A 16,609-nucleotide genomic window follows, 5' to 3' on the forward strand; every position below is an offset into this window, starting at 1 on the left:
TTGGATTGTTTGTTTCTTTGCTGTTGATTTTGATAAGTTCTTTATAGACCTTGGATACTAGCCCTTAATCTGATAGGTCATTTGCAAATATCTTCTCCCATTCTGTAGGTTGTCTTTTAGTTTTGTTGACTGTTTCTTTTGCTGTGTTTACACAAAGATAAACTCAAAATAGATGAAATATCTAAATGTGAAACAAGAATCCATCAGAATCCTAGAGGAGAACACAGGCAACACCCTTTTTTAACTTGGCCACAGCAACTTCTTGCAAGGTACATCCATAAAGGTAAGGGAAACAAAAGCAAAAATGAATTATTGGGACTTAAGATAAAAAAACTTCTGTTTTTTAATTTTAAAGATTTATTTATTTATTTGATAGAGAGAGCAAGGAGAGGAGCGGAGAGAGAGAGAGTCTTAAGCAGACTCCAAGCTCAGCAGAGTCCAATGTGGGGCTCCATATCCCAACTCCAAGATCATTACCTGAGCTGAAATCAATAGTCGGATGCTTAACCAACTGTGCCACCAAGATGCCCCTCGTTTGCTTTATTTTAAGCAAGTTTTTTAAAATAGTTTTAAACCTATAGAAAAGTTGCTAGGGCAGTATAAAAAACTCTAGCTTTCCACTTAAAATTTCTATTTACTACATTATCTCCATCCACATCCTCCTCTCCCTTCTCTATGTCTATGTCCATGTGTACATACACACACACACACACACACACACACACACATATATAGAAGTGATGCCCTATTACCCCTAATTACTAGAGGGTATAACTCCTAAAAACAAATTGGTTGATATAATTGGCTGCTCCCAAATTAAGAGCAAAAATATTTATAATTGTTACATCTTCTTTTTGTGTAGCCCATTTAGGTATGACATAGTGTCCCTCTTCATCCCTTACTATAGTCTTTGGTTTAAAATCTAATTGGTTGGGCAGCCCTGCTGGCTCAGTGGTTTAGCGCTGCCTTCGGCCCAGGGCATGATCCTGGAAACCTGGGATCAAGTCCCACCTCAGGCTCCCTGCATGGAGCCTGCTTATCCCTCTGCCTGTGCCTCTGCCTCTCTCTCTCTCTCATGAGTAAATAAATTTTTTTAAAAAAAGATGAAGAAATAAAATCTAATTTGTCTAATATGAGGTTGCCACTCCAGCTTTCTTTTGGGGTCCATTGACATGATAAGTGGCTTTCCAGCCCTTCACATTCAGTCTGGTGGTGCCTTTAGCTCTATAATGAGTCCTTTGTAGAAAGTGTATGTATGGGTCTTGCTTTTTTATCCAATCTGATACTCTTGTGTTTTCTCATTGGAGCATTTAGTCTATTTACATTCAGAGTAACTATTGAAAGACATGAATTTAGTGCCTCTTTATTTCCTCTACAGTCACTGTAGATTGTCTGTTTCTTTCTTGTCTATGTTACTTTTGGGCTCTCCTTTTACTTACAGGATTCCCTCTTAATGTTTCTTGCAGGACAAGAAACTTGGTGGTCATATATTCTTTTAGTTTCTGTCTGTCCTGGAAGCTCTTTATCTCTACTTCTATTCTGAATGACAGCCTTGCTGGATAAAGTATTCTTGGCTGTATATTTTTCTCATTTAATACCCTAAATATATCATGCCAGCGCTTTCTGGCATGCCAGGTCTCGGTGGATAGGTTTAATGCCAGTCTTGTATTCCTACTCCTGTATGTAAGGAATCTCTTGTCTTGAGCTGCTTTCAGGATTTTCTCTTTGAAATTTGCAGGTGTTGATCTATGTTTAGTTGATTTTGGAAGGGGTCCTCTCTGTCTCTTGGACAGAATGCCTGTTTCCTTCCCCAGATTAGGGAAGTTCTCAGCTATGATTTGCTCAAATATACTTTCTGGTCTCTTTCTCTTTTTTGCCCTCAGCCACCCCCATAATTTTGATATTGCATTGTTTTATGGCATCACTGATTTCTCAAAGCCTCTCTTCATGGTCCATTAGTTTTTTTCCCTCTCTTTTCCTCAGCTTCCTTCCTTTCCATCAATTTGTCTTCAATGTCACTTATTCTCTCTTCTGCCTCTTTTACCCTACCTGTAGAGCATCTAATTTAGACTCCACCTCAGATCATTTTTAATTTTGGCCTGATTAGATTTCATTTCTGCAATGTGAAATTCTCTAATGTCTTTTATGTTTCTTCAAGCCCAGCTAGTAACTTTATAATTGTTATCCTGAATTCCATCTCCAACATTTTACTTACATTCATTTCTATTAAATCTATGGCTGAGAGTATTATCTCTGATTCTTTCTTTTCTTATAAATTCCTCCTTCTAGTCATTTTGCCCCAAGAAGAATGAAAAGGTGAGAACTATCAAAAATATCAACCATGACCCAAGAGAAATACACACTAGATGAATCTGAAGAGTTCAAAAACCAGAAAAGAAAAAGGCAGAGAAAAAGAGAAACAAAACCAAAATACCAAAGAAAAAAGAAAAAAAAAAGTGGGGAGAAAGGTGAGGGAGAGTGAATATAATTTCACAGAGTGGACAAAACAGTGACTCACTTGCTCTGAGGGCATTTTGGCTTGTGTGTTAGAAGACACTAAATTCCGAAATTATAAAGAAAGCAAAACTTACATATTACAAAAATAAAATTGATTACAGTGAATGGAAGCCAAAAATGACGAATATATCTATAAAATGTACATGTAAAAACTGAAAGTTAAAAAAGACTTAAAAACAAAGAGTTGATAAAATAAGAAACTAGTTGAAATGAAAATAAAGAAAAAAATTGGAAAAATTTAAGCTGAAAGATTAATGAGTCATAAGAAAAAAACTTGAGTTCTATATACTATTTTCACCTAGTACTGGAGTTTTGAAGTCTTGTTTGGCCCATAAACGTGCAGTTCATCTGTTCTTGCAGCTAGTCTTCTGGGAGAGAGGCCTGCTGTGCTGATTCTCCAGTGTCTGCTTGGGAGGAGTTGAACTGCCTCTTGTCAGGGGCCCAGGCTTAGTGTAAACTGGTTGCTCCGTGTGGCTTTTGTTCCAGGAAGGCTTTCCGTGCATATTTAGAGGGTGAAAATAAAAATGGCCAGCCCCATCTCCAGCCCTGGAGGTGAAAGATTGAAAGATCGTGGTGTGTGCCAAAATCTTCAGTCTTCTGTGGCATGCACCCACTCAGATCCTCCAGGGGGAAGGTGGAGGGAAACCGATTTGTGCACTTTTCAGGGCCCTGCATGGGAGAGTGTTCACCCTATGGGATCCTGTGCTCACCTGCTCTATCCTCCCAGATGAAGCATAGGGTCACCCCGTTTCTGTCCTTACAGGGCCCTGGCACAGAGGATATTCAGCTGGTCATTTGCACACCTGCCCCACCTCCCTTCAGGGAAGGCAGAGGGGTTGCCGAGTTCCAGCCCTTTTCAGGGACCCTACACAGAGAGTAGTCCCCCATCAGGTCTCCGTTCAGGGTTTAGGCTAAATGCAGCTGAGAACCCCCTCCTGGGCTAGCTGGTATCAGCCAGTTTCTCCACTCCCATGCTTCAGAACTCTGAAGTTCAGGAACACAAGTTCTTTCTGTGACTCCAGGGATCTTGAGACCCCACTGTCCTACCTGGCAGTCTACCCTGCTTCAACACTGAGCACCTTTCAGGGAGGGAAGTCTTTCACTGGAGTAGATTTCTAAAGGTCTCGAATTTGCTCTCCAGGGCTGTATCACTTTCCAGTAGGCACCTTACACTGGCTCCCTCCCCCTGCTGTTTATCTTCAGATATATCCCCCCTGTTTCTCTTCTCCACACTCCTACTTTGCAAAAAGTGGCCACTTTTCTATTTGTAGAATTCCAGCCATTCTTTTCTTATATCTCAGGTTGAATTCATGGATGCTCAGGATGATTTGATAGTTATCTAGCTAAATTTAGCAGACCAGATGAAATGAGGTCCCCTAGCCACAGGAATCTTGAGTGGCAAGCTCTCTGATAACCATCGATTTATTCTCTGTTGCTTGGTGTGCCTCTCTTTTTTTCCCTGTGACTGAAATCTCCATTTGTAAGGGTGTATTCCTCTCTCTATCTGGAAGAGAAGGAATGCTCTAAATCACAATGAGCTCTTATCAATGAAGAAGAACTTAATTAAATCTACATGACAGCTTACCAGTGGTTTACTGTGCTTTTCCTGATTCCCTCCCATAATGGCACTCCTTCCTTTCCTGACCCCAATATCTTTTGTTTTTAGCTGAAGATGGTATTTAAGATATTGTCTCAAGCCATCTGTGAGTGTTACTCAGTTTTCTTGGGTATCTCCCATGTATACAGAGGTTTACATTTTATTAAACATCAGTTTGTTTTTCTACTGTTAATCTGTCTTTTATTATAGAGTCTCAGTTAAGAATCTAGAAAGGTAGAGAGGAAATTAATTTCACTCCTCTCCACATCAACCTAAGCATCCATTGATGATTCCTGCATATATAAACTATCACTGTTATGGTTGACAAAAAATTATTCTCTATTTCCATTGATGAAATTCAGAGTAGGCCACCCCAAAATATGCCGCTTTGGCATATTGATCATTTTGAATCAAAATTACTTAAGCAGCAGTTGATATAAAGATATTTGACCCTCTTTTGTCCACCTGAAAAGAGGAAGTAAATCTTCCATGTAAAAGATACACTCCCTAGAGAGGGACATTCTTATCACAAGAGATAGAGAACTTAGGGCTGCAAAGGCTATATGAACTAACCTTGTTATTTCTTTACCAATTTATTACACAGGCTCAAATTTCTTTGTGAGTTTATTGTCCTTTTGTCCAAAATATCCTGCTTTGGTCATCCTTTGAATCTCATATTTTGATAAGCTCCCAGATTTTTGAGATTTACATTTGTTTTTTCTCCTGTTAATTTGTCTTGTGTCAAGTTATTAGACTAGAACCTAAAAGGGAAGAAAGGAAAAATTCCTTCCCTATGGGTTTTGTTGCCCCATATGAGGTCCTCCACTGACTGGACATTGCCCACTTCATGGCTACTGCAGATGAGAGATCCTGGGACCTCTGACAATTGCTGGCATGAGGTAGAAATTCTTACTACAAAAGCCTCTTGGATCTCTGCCTGCAAAGTCTGGTGGAAGCAAGAGTGGTGAAAGTCCTTTTCTTTGTCTAACTTTAGAATAGCAGGAAAAATACTTGTGTGAATTAGTTCCTTGCATATAGTGACTTTGATAAAGATTTGTTATAAGTAGTCTTCATTTCTTCTGATCCCATTCCTCCCTGAGATAGTCACTGTTTTCTTTTGTCCGTCTTTACTGTCTTTACTTTTTTTTTTTTTTAAGATTTTAGTTAATTTGAGAGAGAGAGAGACCAAGGAAGTGAGAGAGCATTGGGCGAAGGAGGGACAGAGAGAGAGGGAGAAGCAGACTACCCACTGAGCAGGGACCCCAACACAGGGCTTGCTCCCAGGATCCTAGAATCATAAACTGAGCCTAAGGCAGATACTTAACCACCCAAGCATTCCTCTTTGTCTGTCTTTTGTGTAGTTTTTCAGAAAGACGAAACTAGAGTTGATGAGAAAGAGAGAGAGAAAAATAAAACCTCTCTAATGGACTGATATATAAGAGAAGCCATTTTGGATTTCTTTCTAAGTTAGCATGACTGTACATAAACTTTGTTTACAGCAAAAGTGTGACTTATGGCCCACCAGGCATACATTGTACATCAGTTTTGTAAATGAGTAGCCTAAAGAAAAAATATCCTGTCCTTCAGATATCAATCAATGCTTCTACCCCCTGCATTTTTTGCCATTAAAACCCTTGATTCCTGACTACATGCTAATTTATAATTTTTGAGCTTTTACAAGATGTAAAAACAAAAAATATATATATAACCCTGTAAAAACTGTTTATTCTCTAGAAAATGTTCTAAAAGAGTATGTTTCCTGGGAAGCTCTCCTAATTTGGGCTCAAATAAAACTCTTTTTTAACTTTTAGAGATTTCTAAAAGGTTTATTCATTTTGTGTCAACAGAGTAGTACTGGGGCATAGTTCCTATAAGCCTGGTGAGCTAGCCTCACACATTAGTGAGCTCACAGTTCTCACTGCACCAATGTCTGTTTAGTGAAGCTTTGCTGTGTGTCCCCTATGTAAAAAATCAGGAACCGTTTTCCTTTTATCTTATTCTGTGTTGAGTGTTTGGTTTTGTGACCAGAATCTCTGGTCCCTGTCATCCAGATGGTGCACATAATGGTGTGAATCTGGTGGCCAGTTGAATACACTGGGATTCTGAGATACAAAGCCATAAATAGTATCTTCTTTATCCAGTCATGCCAGCTCTCAGAGGAATTTGTCATAAGAGGTCCCAGTCTGTTAGGGACCTTTGTCATCTCAACCTTTGTTATCTTGATTCTACTGGAAAAGTCTCACTCCAGTAGTGCCTGCCCAGTGTCACAGATTAGTGGGTCTGTGACTGGAGATGTCACATAATCCTGTGAGAAACCAGAGACACTGTTTTTACTACACTATTTTTACTATGACAATAAAGATCTTTGCTTTCTTGAGATAACTCTGAGAGTAAACTTTTGAGTCATGGATGCTGTATCTTCTACACTTACTTCAGGAATGCCTCTCACATTCATGATAAAGATTTATTCTAAACCTCAGAAGTTACCTCCAAGTCTTTCCGTAAAAACACACAAGGAATATCATGGCTAGCCTTAGAGATTCCTTTAACAAGATGGGGAGAAAAAAGAAACTGAATTTTAGAACAAAACTTAAAAACCACATCCAATGTAAATTTCTTCTTTCTACCCTCTCGTACATCTCATTATTCCCAACTCTCTGTCTCTGACTGTCCAGATTTTTTGGATGTTTGAGCCCCTGGTCTAAATTCCCCTTCCCAAAAACAAATTTCCTTATCTTCCTAAATTTCTCCAACATTCTCAGAAAATCCCTAAACACATACTTACTGTTTTATCATCTCCTTTCTTTTTTTTAAAGATTTCATTTATTTATTCATGAGATACAGAGAGAGAGAGAGAGAGAGGCAGAGACATAGGCAGAGGGAGAAGCAGACTCCCTGCAAGGAGCCTGATGTGCAACTCAATTTCGGACCCTGGGATCATGCCCTGAGCCAAAAGCAGACATTCAACCACTAAACCACCCAGGCATCCCTCTCATCTCCTTTCTTATGAGATTTACAGAAAACACTGTGGCATGGTCTCACCTCCACATCCAGAGTATACAGTTTATTTACATAAATGCTAAATGTCAGGAATGAATGTAGCAGAAACACCCGAGACAGATGGTGATGAGGTTTGTTTTATTGTGCCTTGCAGCTCTTCCTTCTTTCCAGAGATCTGTAATCAGGTCCTGCCAGTTTGGGGCCTTTCTATGCAATGTCCATTGTGTGTGTATCTTCACAGTAAAGAATTCATGTCCCTTTTACAACAACAGATCTTTTAAATTACAAAACCCTTTTACTTCTACTTTCAGATCCTACCACATTTAAAGGGAAATTAGAAAGATTAGTGACCATTCACAACTTCACTCATGGAGACTGCTAAGGAGTATTTTTCCCCTTCCATGATTATACTATAGTTAAACATGACAGATGGCCCCCTGGAGAAAACCACTCCTAACAAGGAAAAAACAGTCAGCCCGAAACTCTCCCAGGCCCTCCTAAAAGTGACTAGGAAATATCTCAGCTAGCGGATGATATTCAAAGCTTGATAGGTATAATTTTAGAGCCTTTCCACCCTAAAATGAATTAGTCTAAGGTTGAATTGTGTACTCAGAAAGAGGAGCATCTGAAGGTCTTTGTTGAATGGCTTATGCAAAGTTTTCAAAGGCATACTACATTAAACCCAGAAGCTCCAGAGCACAGGAATTTTTTTTTTTTTTTGTAAAGAAAGGAACCTTTTAATTTCCACTTTAGTAGGAAATTGCCTCTCTGGTATAAAGAGGCAACTATAAAATAATGTAGTTGGATGAGCTAGCAAGCCTATAAGTGTCATCATAGAAGCAGCTACTCAGTTATTTGAGAATAGCTTGAAGGAATATGGGGGTGGGAGGGGGCAGTTAAAATGAACAATTGTTGCTCTGCAACTTAAATCTTTAGAGAGATAAATGTATGACTCTAAAAGCAATTCAGAGCCCTTCCTATTTTCCTCTAGACATGTGCCGACATTGTGAAAGGAAAAAAAAAACCAAAAAAGGCCATTGGAAAAATAATTGTCCTGCACTGAAGAGAAAGGACCACTTTAAAAATAATCCCCAGGCCTCAGCTCCCCCAGAGAGTCAACTTTTTCCTCTCCTGTGAGGCAATTCACCATTGACTGATGAACTCAGCTGATCCTCACATCCCAGAGTTCAGCATTAATTTTTTTTTAAATGATCAAAAACTGGATTTTAAAATTGACACTGGTGGGAATTTGCCATCTGCTGAGAGGATTTATCTCTACCTATCACCTCTGACTGAGGCTGCCAGAGTCTCAGGGCAACCTATTTCATTACTCATAGCTCAGGCCGCCCCAATACCTTTAGGCTTTCTTAACAACACCATGCCTGTCTAATTTCCAACTTCTCACCACCAAAACTTTTTAGTAGAGATCTGTTATGTAAATTTAATGCCACTATGGATTGTAATGAGAAATGCATTTTTATTTCTCTACCTTCTCTACCTTTTCTAAATTTCCTATTTTTCTTGTTAGCAAGCCCTCTTGTTCAACTCCAACAGGTAAAGCCAGAAATAGATAAGATTGCTTAACTCACATTCTAACTGAAAACTATTGTATTAACTTCTTAACACACTTTCTTGTTTCATTGATGAAAGTGTACTGCAATAAATGGAACATCTCAGGGCCAGATCAGAAAAGCCCTGATAGCAATGGAATGCTTACAAGGTCACACCTTAATGGCCCCTTCTCTGTCCTTGATCATGAGCTGAACACATACTAACCCCTATTCATGATAACTCACTCTCTGCCTGCTCTCTTGTATGTACTCCCTTAAATTATCCTCAAATAACTTTGTCCATCTTGTAGGCAGAGAGGTGAGTTTTTAAGGTTGAACCTACCATCTTGCCTGGCTGCCAGCATCCAAAATAAATTTTTCCTTTACTCTTTTCCAAAGACTCTTTTGAGTTATTGGCTTCTCTTGCAATGAGCTTATCCAAGTTTGTTTGGCAACAGTGTTGTGAATGAAGCCAGGGGTTGTGCTCTCAATTTGCCCAATGCTCCTGGACAAATAAGCCCCCACCAGGGCTTATCTGTTCATTTCCTGAGTTAGCAGCTGTGATAAATGGGTCAGTAACATCCTTACTGTAAATTCATCTGGATTTAAATTCCTCTGAAGAGGATGAGTCTTTAAAAGATGTCTCAATTAGACTTTAACACCCCATTTACATCAATGGATAGGTCATTCAAACATAGAATCAACAAGGAAACAGTGGCTTTGAGTGACATATTGGACCAGATGGATGTAACAGATATATTCAGAACATTCCATCCTAAAATAGTATAATAAGTATTTTTTTTCAAGATCACATGGAAGATTATCCAGAACATATAACATATTAGGCCACAAAATAAGTCTCAATGAATTCAAAATAATTGAAGATATACCATGCAAATTTTCTAATCACAACACAATGAACCTAAAAATTGACCACAAGAGAAAATTTGGAAAAACCACAAATACATAGAGGATTAAAAAAACATGCTATTAACAATAAATGGGTTAACCAAAAAATCAAAGAAGAAATTTAAAAAAGACATAGAAACAAATGATACTGAAAACCCAGCAGTCCAAATCTTTGGGATATAGCAAAAGCCATTCTAAGAGGAAAGATTGTAGCAATTCAGGTCTACCTCAAGAAGCAAGAAATATCTCAAAATATCAAATAAATTATTTGACATTACACCTAAAGGAGCTAAAAGAAGAAGGAGGGGGAGAAGAAGGAGAAGAAGGAGAATAGGAAGAAGAAGAAGAAGAAGAAGAAGAAGAAGAAGAAGAAGAAGAAGAAGAAGCAATAACAACAACAAACAAATCTTAAAACCAGTAGAAGGAAGGAAATAATAAAGATTAGAGCAAAAATAAACAAAATAGAAAATAAAAATAACAACAAAAAAAAACAAAAAAAAATTAGAATAGATCAATTAAATCAGGAACTGTTTCTTTCTTTGAAAAGATGAAAAAATTGACAAACTTAGTGAGACTCATAATAAAGAGAGGGAGAGAGGGGACTCAAATAGAATCAGAACTGAGAGGGGAGAAATAAATATCAACACCACAGAAATACAAGGGATTATAAGACAATGTTATAGAAAACTATATGTCAACAAATTCGACAACCTAGAAGAAATGGATAAATTCTTAGAAACATATAACTTACTAAAACTGAAGCAGAAAAAAATAGAAAATTTGCACAGACTGATTACCAGCAAAAAAAATTGAATCAATAATCAAAAGACTCCCAACAAACAAAAGTCTAGGACCAGATGGCTTCACAGGTGAATTCTATTAAGCATTTAAATAAGAGGTAAATAGTTCTTCTCAAACTATTCCAAAAAATAAAAGAGGAAGGAAAGCTTTCAAATTCATTCTATGAGGCTGACATTATCATGATATGAAAACCAGATCAAGTCACTACAAAAAAGAAAGCTATAAGCCAATATCTCTAAAGGATACAGATGGAAACATCCTCATAAAAATGTTAACAAACTGAATCCAACAACACATTAAAAAAATCATTCACCATAATCAAGTGGAATTTATTCCTGGGTTGCAAGGGTGGTTAAATATTCACAAATCAATCATTATGATATATCACATCAAAAAGAGAAATGATAAAAAGCATATGATCATTTCAATGGATGTAGTAAAATCATTTGACAAAGTACAACATTCATTTGTGGTAAAAATCCTCAACAAAGTAGGTTTAGAGGGAGCATACTTCAACATAGTAAAGGCCATGTGAAAAACCCACAGCAAACATCATAATAAGTGGGGAAGAACCAAGTGATTTCCCCCTAAAATCAGGAACAACAGAAGAATGCCCACTCTCACCACTCTTACTCAACAAAGTAGAGTCTTAGCCACAGCAATCAGACAACAAAAAGAAATAAAAGGCTTTCACTGAAGTGTCTCAGTGTCATAGTTATGCATTCAACTCTTGGTTTCAGTTCAGGTCGTGATCTCAGGGTCATGAGATTAAGCCGGCATCAGGCTCCATGCTCAGTGCAGAGTCTGCTTGACACTCTCTCTGTCCCTTCCCCACTGCACACACACACTCTCTCTAAAATAATAAATAGATTTTTAAAAAATAAATAAACTCTTCCAAATCAGTAATGAAGAAGCAAATGTTTCACTATTTGTGGTTGACATGATACTATATAGAGAGTCCCTGAAAGACTCCACCAAAAAACTACTAAAACTAATAAATGAATTAGTAAAGTTGCATGATACAAAATATCAGAAATCCACTGCATTTCTATACACTGATAATGAAGAAGTAGAAAGAGAAATTAAAATAACTATCCCATTTACAGTTGCACCAAAAATAATAAAATACCTAGGAATAAACTAAACCAAAGATCTAAAAGACCTCTATTCTGAAAACTATTTTCAAGATTAAACTTTGGTGAAAGAAATTGAAGATGACACTAAAAAAAGAAAAGAAAAAAAAAAAGGAAAGATTCTATGCTCATGTATTGGAAAAACAAATATTGTTAAAAAAAAAAAACAACCTACACAGATTTAATGTAGGCCTTATCAAAATGCCAACAGCATTTTCCACAGAAGTAGAAGAATCCTAAAATGTGTATAGAACCACAAAGACCCCAAAAAAGCCAAAAAATCTCGGAAAAGAGCAAAACTGGAGGTATGACAGTCCCAGATTTCAAGTTACACTACAAAGCTGTAGTAATCAGAATAGTATGTACTGACATAAAAATAGACACATGGATCAATAGAACAGAGAGCCCAGAAATAAACCCACAATTAAATGGTCAATGAATGAATCTTTAACCAAGGAGGCAAGAATATGCAATGGGAGAAAGAAAGACAGTCTCTTCAAAAAATGGTATTGATGGACCACCTTTTTACCCCATACACAAAAATAAACTCAAAATGTCCAGTCAAGAAATGGGCAGAAGTCATTTCTCCAAAGAAGACATCCAAATGGCCAATAGACACATGAAAAAATGCTCAACATGACTCACCATCAGGGAAATACAAATCAAAACCACAATGAGATACCACCTCATACCTGTCAGAATGGCTAAAATTAACAACTCAGAAAACAACAGATGTTGGTGAAGATAAAGGGAAAGGGGAACCTTTTTACATTGCTGGTGGAAATGCAAACTGGTACAGTCACTCTGGTAAACATATGGAGATTCTTCAAAAACTTAAAATATGACTCAGCAATTGCTATACTAGTATTTATCCAAACAATACAACATAGTGATTCGAAGGGTCACCTGCACCCCAATGCTTATAGCAACACTGTCCACAATATCCAAAATATGAGAGAGCATAGATGTCCATCAACAGATGAATGGTAAAGAAATGATATATAGATTATAGATATAGATATAGATACAGATATAATGGAATATTATTCAGCCATCAAAAACAATGAAATTTAAAAAATAAAATAAATTTTAAAAAAAATTAAAAAAAAACAATGAAATCTTACCACTTGTAATGATGTGGACAGTGCTAGATTAAAATATGCTAAGTAAAATAAGTCAGTTGGAGAAAGATAAATATCGTATCATTTCACCCATATGTAGAGTTTAAGAAACAGATGAACATATGGGAAAGGAGAAAATAGAAGGAAACAAACCATAAGAGACCCTTAAAATGTGGTGTATATATTCAATGGAATATTTTTCTGCCATAAAAATGAGTGAAATCTTGTCATTAGCAACAACATGGAGGGATCTAGAGGGCATAATGCTAAGTGAAACAAGTCAGTCAGAGAAGACAAATAACTTATGATTTAATTATGTGGAATTTAAGAAACAAAACAAAGAAAGAAAAAAAAGAGAGAGAGACAGAGCTGCAAACTCTTAAATATAGAGAACAGACTAATGGTTACCAGAGGGGAGGATCTGTAGAGGATGGATGAAATATGCGAAAGGGATTAAGAGTACATTTATCATGATAGCACTGAGTAATATAGAATTGTTTAATATTGTGCACCAGAAAATAATATTACACTGTATGTTAATTATACTGGGATTAAAGTTTAAAAAACATAATTTTTTCCAAAAATTTTTTAAATGTCCCAATTAGTCTTTGGGCCACCTATGCAAATGAAGTTAGATTGTTACCAAGTGCAGGGCCTGTGTGCATGCATTACTTGGAAAAATAAATAAATAAACCATTTCCATCAGTAATTGAAAGCCTCTTTCAAGAGATGAATAATAAGGAACTGAATTTATATAATAAACTGTCTTTTGCAGCAGGTGTATTTGTCTTTACTTTCTCACCCTCTAGTATGCTAATCTTGCCAGTGAAGAAAGAAGGCAAATTGACTCAGAAATTAGTTTGTGCAAGAACTAAGAGCCATAAACTTGTAATTGCTTGCTACTCCTAGTCCCTAATCTAGCTAGTATTCTTCAATTCTTGCTGATGTAGCCTGGTTTACAGTAATTTATCTCTGTTCAACTTTCTTTTGAATCCTGTTGCATTTTTTGTTTGTTTGGTTTTGTTTTGTTTTTATTTAAATTCAATTAAACAACATCATTAGTTTCAGATGTAGTTTTCAATAATTCACCAGTTGCATATATTGTTCAGTGCTCATCACATCACATGCCCTCCTTAATGGCCCTACATCCTGACTTGCAAGTTCTTTTCCCATTTATATTTAGAGGGAGTCAGTTAACATGGATTTGCATATCTCAGGCATTTTGTGAGTCCTTTAATAATTTCTCAAGTCCTTAAAGCTCACTGGGTAGCCTTTTACCCTGTACAAACTAAGCAGGGTACGACTCCTTTATTCTCCTAAAGGCACTAGCTAAAGGGAACCATAAGGCCTCTTGCCTTAAACTTCAATGGGTACAAATAATGGTTACCTAATTAGAACATGAGATATCTCAGGGCATTCCAAAGCTCACCTCAAAATGCTTTGAGTCAATTTTGTCCATCCCCTCAAAAGGAATAAGCAATTACATACATCTCTAGAGGCAGCTGGCTACTGCTGCCAATGAATTTCTAATTTTGCTATTCTTGCTAAACCTCTATATTCTCCTTCCAGATGCCAGATGGGTGATAACTAACAAACTGAAAGACAATTGGTTCTGCCCTGACATGCACACAATTTCTGAACAAATTAGTTTCCGGTGCGCCAATTGTAAATACACCGAGTTTCTAGAAGAAATCAGTATACCCCAGCAAATCCTCCTAGGCTCACAGTTCCCTTTGCTGTACTTCAGATGGATTGTATAAACTTGCCTCCAGCTTTGGCTAGTCTTACTGGTTATTGTCTACATGTTTAGTGGATGGACCTGATGACAGTTGCATTTACATTTAGAGGGAGACAGTCAACATGGACTCACGTATCTCAGGGATATTTTAAATCTCTGATGCTGCAATAGTAGTAAAGAAATTAATATCCTGACAGTAGTAGTAAAGAGATTAGTAACAGACTAATTGGCAGCATTTTGTTATTTCTTTATGGATTGAGTCAGAGCAGGGAACTCATTTTAGAGCAGAAATAAACCACTCGTTTACAAAGACTCCAGAGTACTCCCTAAAATTTTGTATCCTGTACAATTCTCTATCATCAGGAAAAATAGAACCTAAAAATTTAGACATAAAAAGGGCTTTAGTAAAGATCTGTCAAGAAATTTGGGGCTAAATGGCCAGAAGCATTGCTCTTGACCCTTATAAAGATCCAGATTATTCCAATTAGAAGCCATCAATTGACTACTTTTGGAATAGTGTTTGGACGCTCAATGCCTCATGGAATCTCTAAACTTTCCATTTCTAGGTTAACTGAACATTGTGGGAACTTAAGTGAGCAATTTGATGCTATGACTAGCTGTATATAAAGACTAACAGGGGGCAGCCTGGATGACTCAGTGGTTTAGCACCGCCTTCAGCCCAGGGCGTGGCCCTGGAGACTGGGGATCGAGTCTGGGATGGGCTCCCAGCATGGAGCCTGCTTCTCCCTCTGCCTGTCTCTACCTCTCTCTCTCTGTGTGTGTCTTTCGTGAATGAATAAATAAAATCTTCTTTAAAAAAAAATATAGAATGCTCTGGTGTATTTAAAAAAAAAAAAACTAACTAGTATACTTGAAGTATATTGCCAACAGGTCAAAAAAGGCATGACCTCCATTGACTGACAACCTTTGCCCTCCCTTTCAACCAGAAGACCAGATACACATCAAGGTCTTAGAACAATACATGCTTTATCACCTCTCTGGGAAAAACTTTATGAGGTATGCTAACCACCATCAAAATAAAAGAAAAATCCTGAATTCATGGAAGTCATGCCAATTAATTAGATAATCTGAATTAATGATTCAGACCTGGAAGACAGTCCCTGCAAATGATTTCCAGAGTCAGTTCTCAGGTTATTGAAGCAGAAGACATTACAAAGTGGACAACTTTTCCCAAGATCAAGAAACTTTGCTTTTACCCATTTCCCATCCTTTATAAGACTCCTTACCACACACACACACACACACACACACACACACCACAGTTTATTAATGAATACTTTTTTCCTTCCATATTTATTATTTATTAGAAGATTGACTGGATATTGTTTCAATGTGCCCTGCTCCCCCTCTGAGTTTTACATAATGATTCTCTCAATCTGTGTCTTGCTCTTAGTTGAAAAAGCCTTACTTTTTCAACAAGTCAAGTACAAACCAAACACCCCTTTATGTCATTTTGACAAACCCTGGTGAATCCAACCATTGATTATGCCAACATTTGGATAATGCAGAAGAACCTGAAATTTTCCTGCCAGTGTGAATACCTGGTGGACTAAGTATCAAAGACGAATGAATGGCCAGGAATGGTATCCACAGCTAGAAAAGCATCACTTTGTTTTTTCTTCTGGTGAGTTATTTGAGCTGGGAAAACCTCTGTAGAAGCTCAAGGGCTGCCCTTTAACCAGACAAAAACGATAGGCAAAAATATTTCCTTTTGTATTGAAAACAGACATGCCCCTGGACCTTTCCTGGGTAACATACCAGCACAATATTTCAATTAAATCCTGTAGTTTGATTTCATAGACATTTCCAAACCTGTCAGGGATATTAAAATTGACTGTAGCACTACCTCCTATGATACAGATATCTGCCAAATCATAAAATGTCTTAGATGGTTCACAGGCCATCCTTGTATGAGTTTCACTTGGGGTATCACAGCTGCTTCCCTGATTAGACTGCCCAAATTATATGTGGATAGACCAAAATTCTGGACTAACTTGGCCAGGTGACAAAACCAAACTTTATAGCTGCCAAAACCAGACTGCAGGTCCCCTATATCAGGCATTTTGCAATGTGTTCAGCTCCCACAAACTGACAGAGGTATATGGTAAGTAGAGATGTATCAATGCTAACATTTCTTGTGGCAAAGGTCATGGAATGTCTCAGACCTGGAAAATTACTAATTCTGCTCTGACTTTATCTTCAAATCACAGTGATCTTCTTAT

The 16,609-nt window shown here is 37.3% G+C and overlaps 1 long non-coding RNA gene across 1 annotated transcript in view; it reads left to right on the forward strand.

Moving 5' to 3' along the window:
• The window catches only part of LOC144296095 (uncharacterized), a 218,729-nt gene that overhangs the window by 40,605 nt on the left and 161,515 nt on the right, over positions 1 to 16,609 (forward strand). The window contains exon 2 of the long non-coding RNA XR_013363220.1: positions 2,290 to 4,859. This is a non-coding gene — a long non-coding RNA (uncharacterized LOC144296095). The remainder of the gene's footprint in view (positions 1 to 2,289; positions 4,860 to 16,609) is intronic.

Source organism: Canis aureus, chromosome 24, assembly GCF_053574225.1.
Source record: "Canis aureus isolate CA01 chromosome 24, VMU_Caureus_v.1.0, whole genome shotgun sequence".
Lineage (NCBI taxonomy): Eukaryota > Metazoa > Chordata > Mammalia > Carnivora > Canidae > Canis > Canis aureus.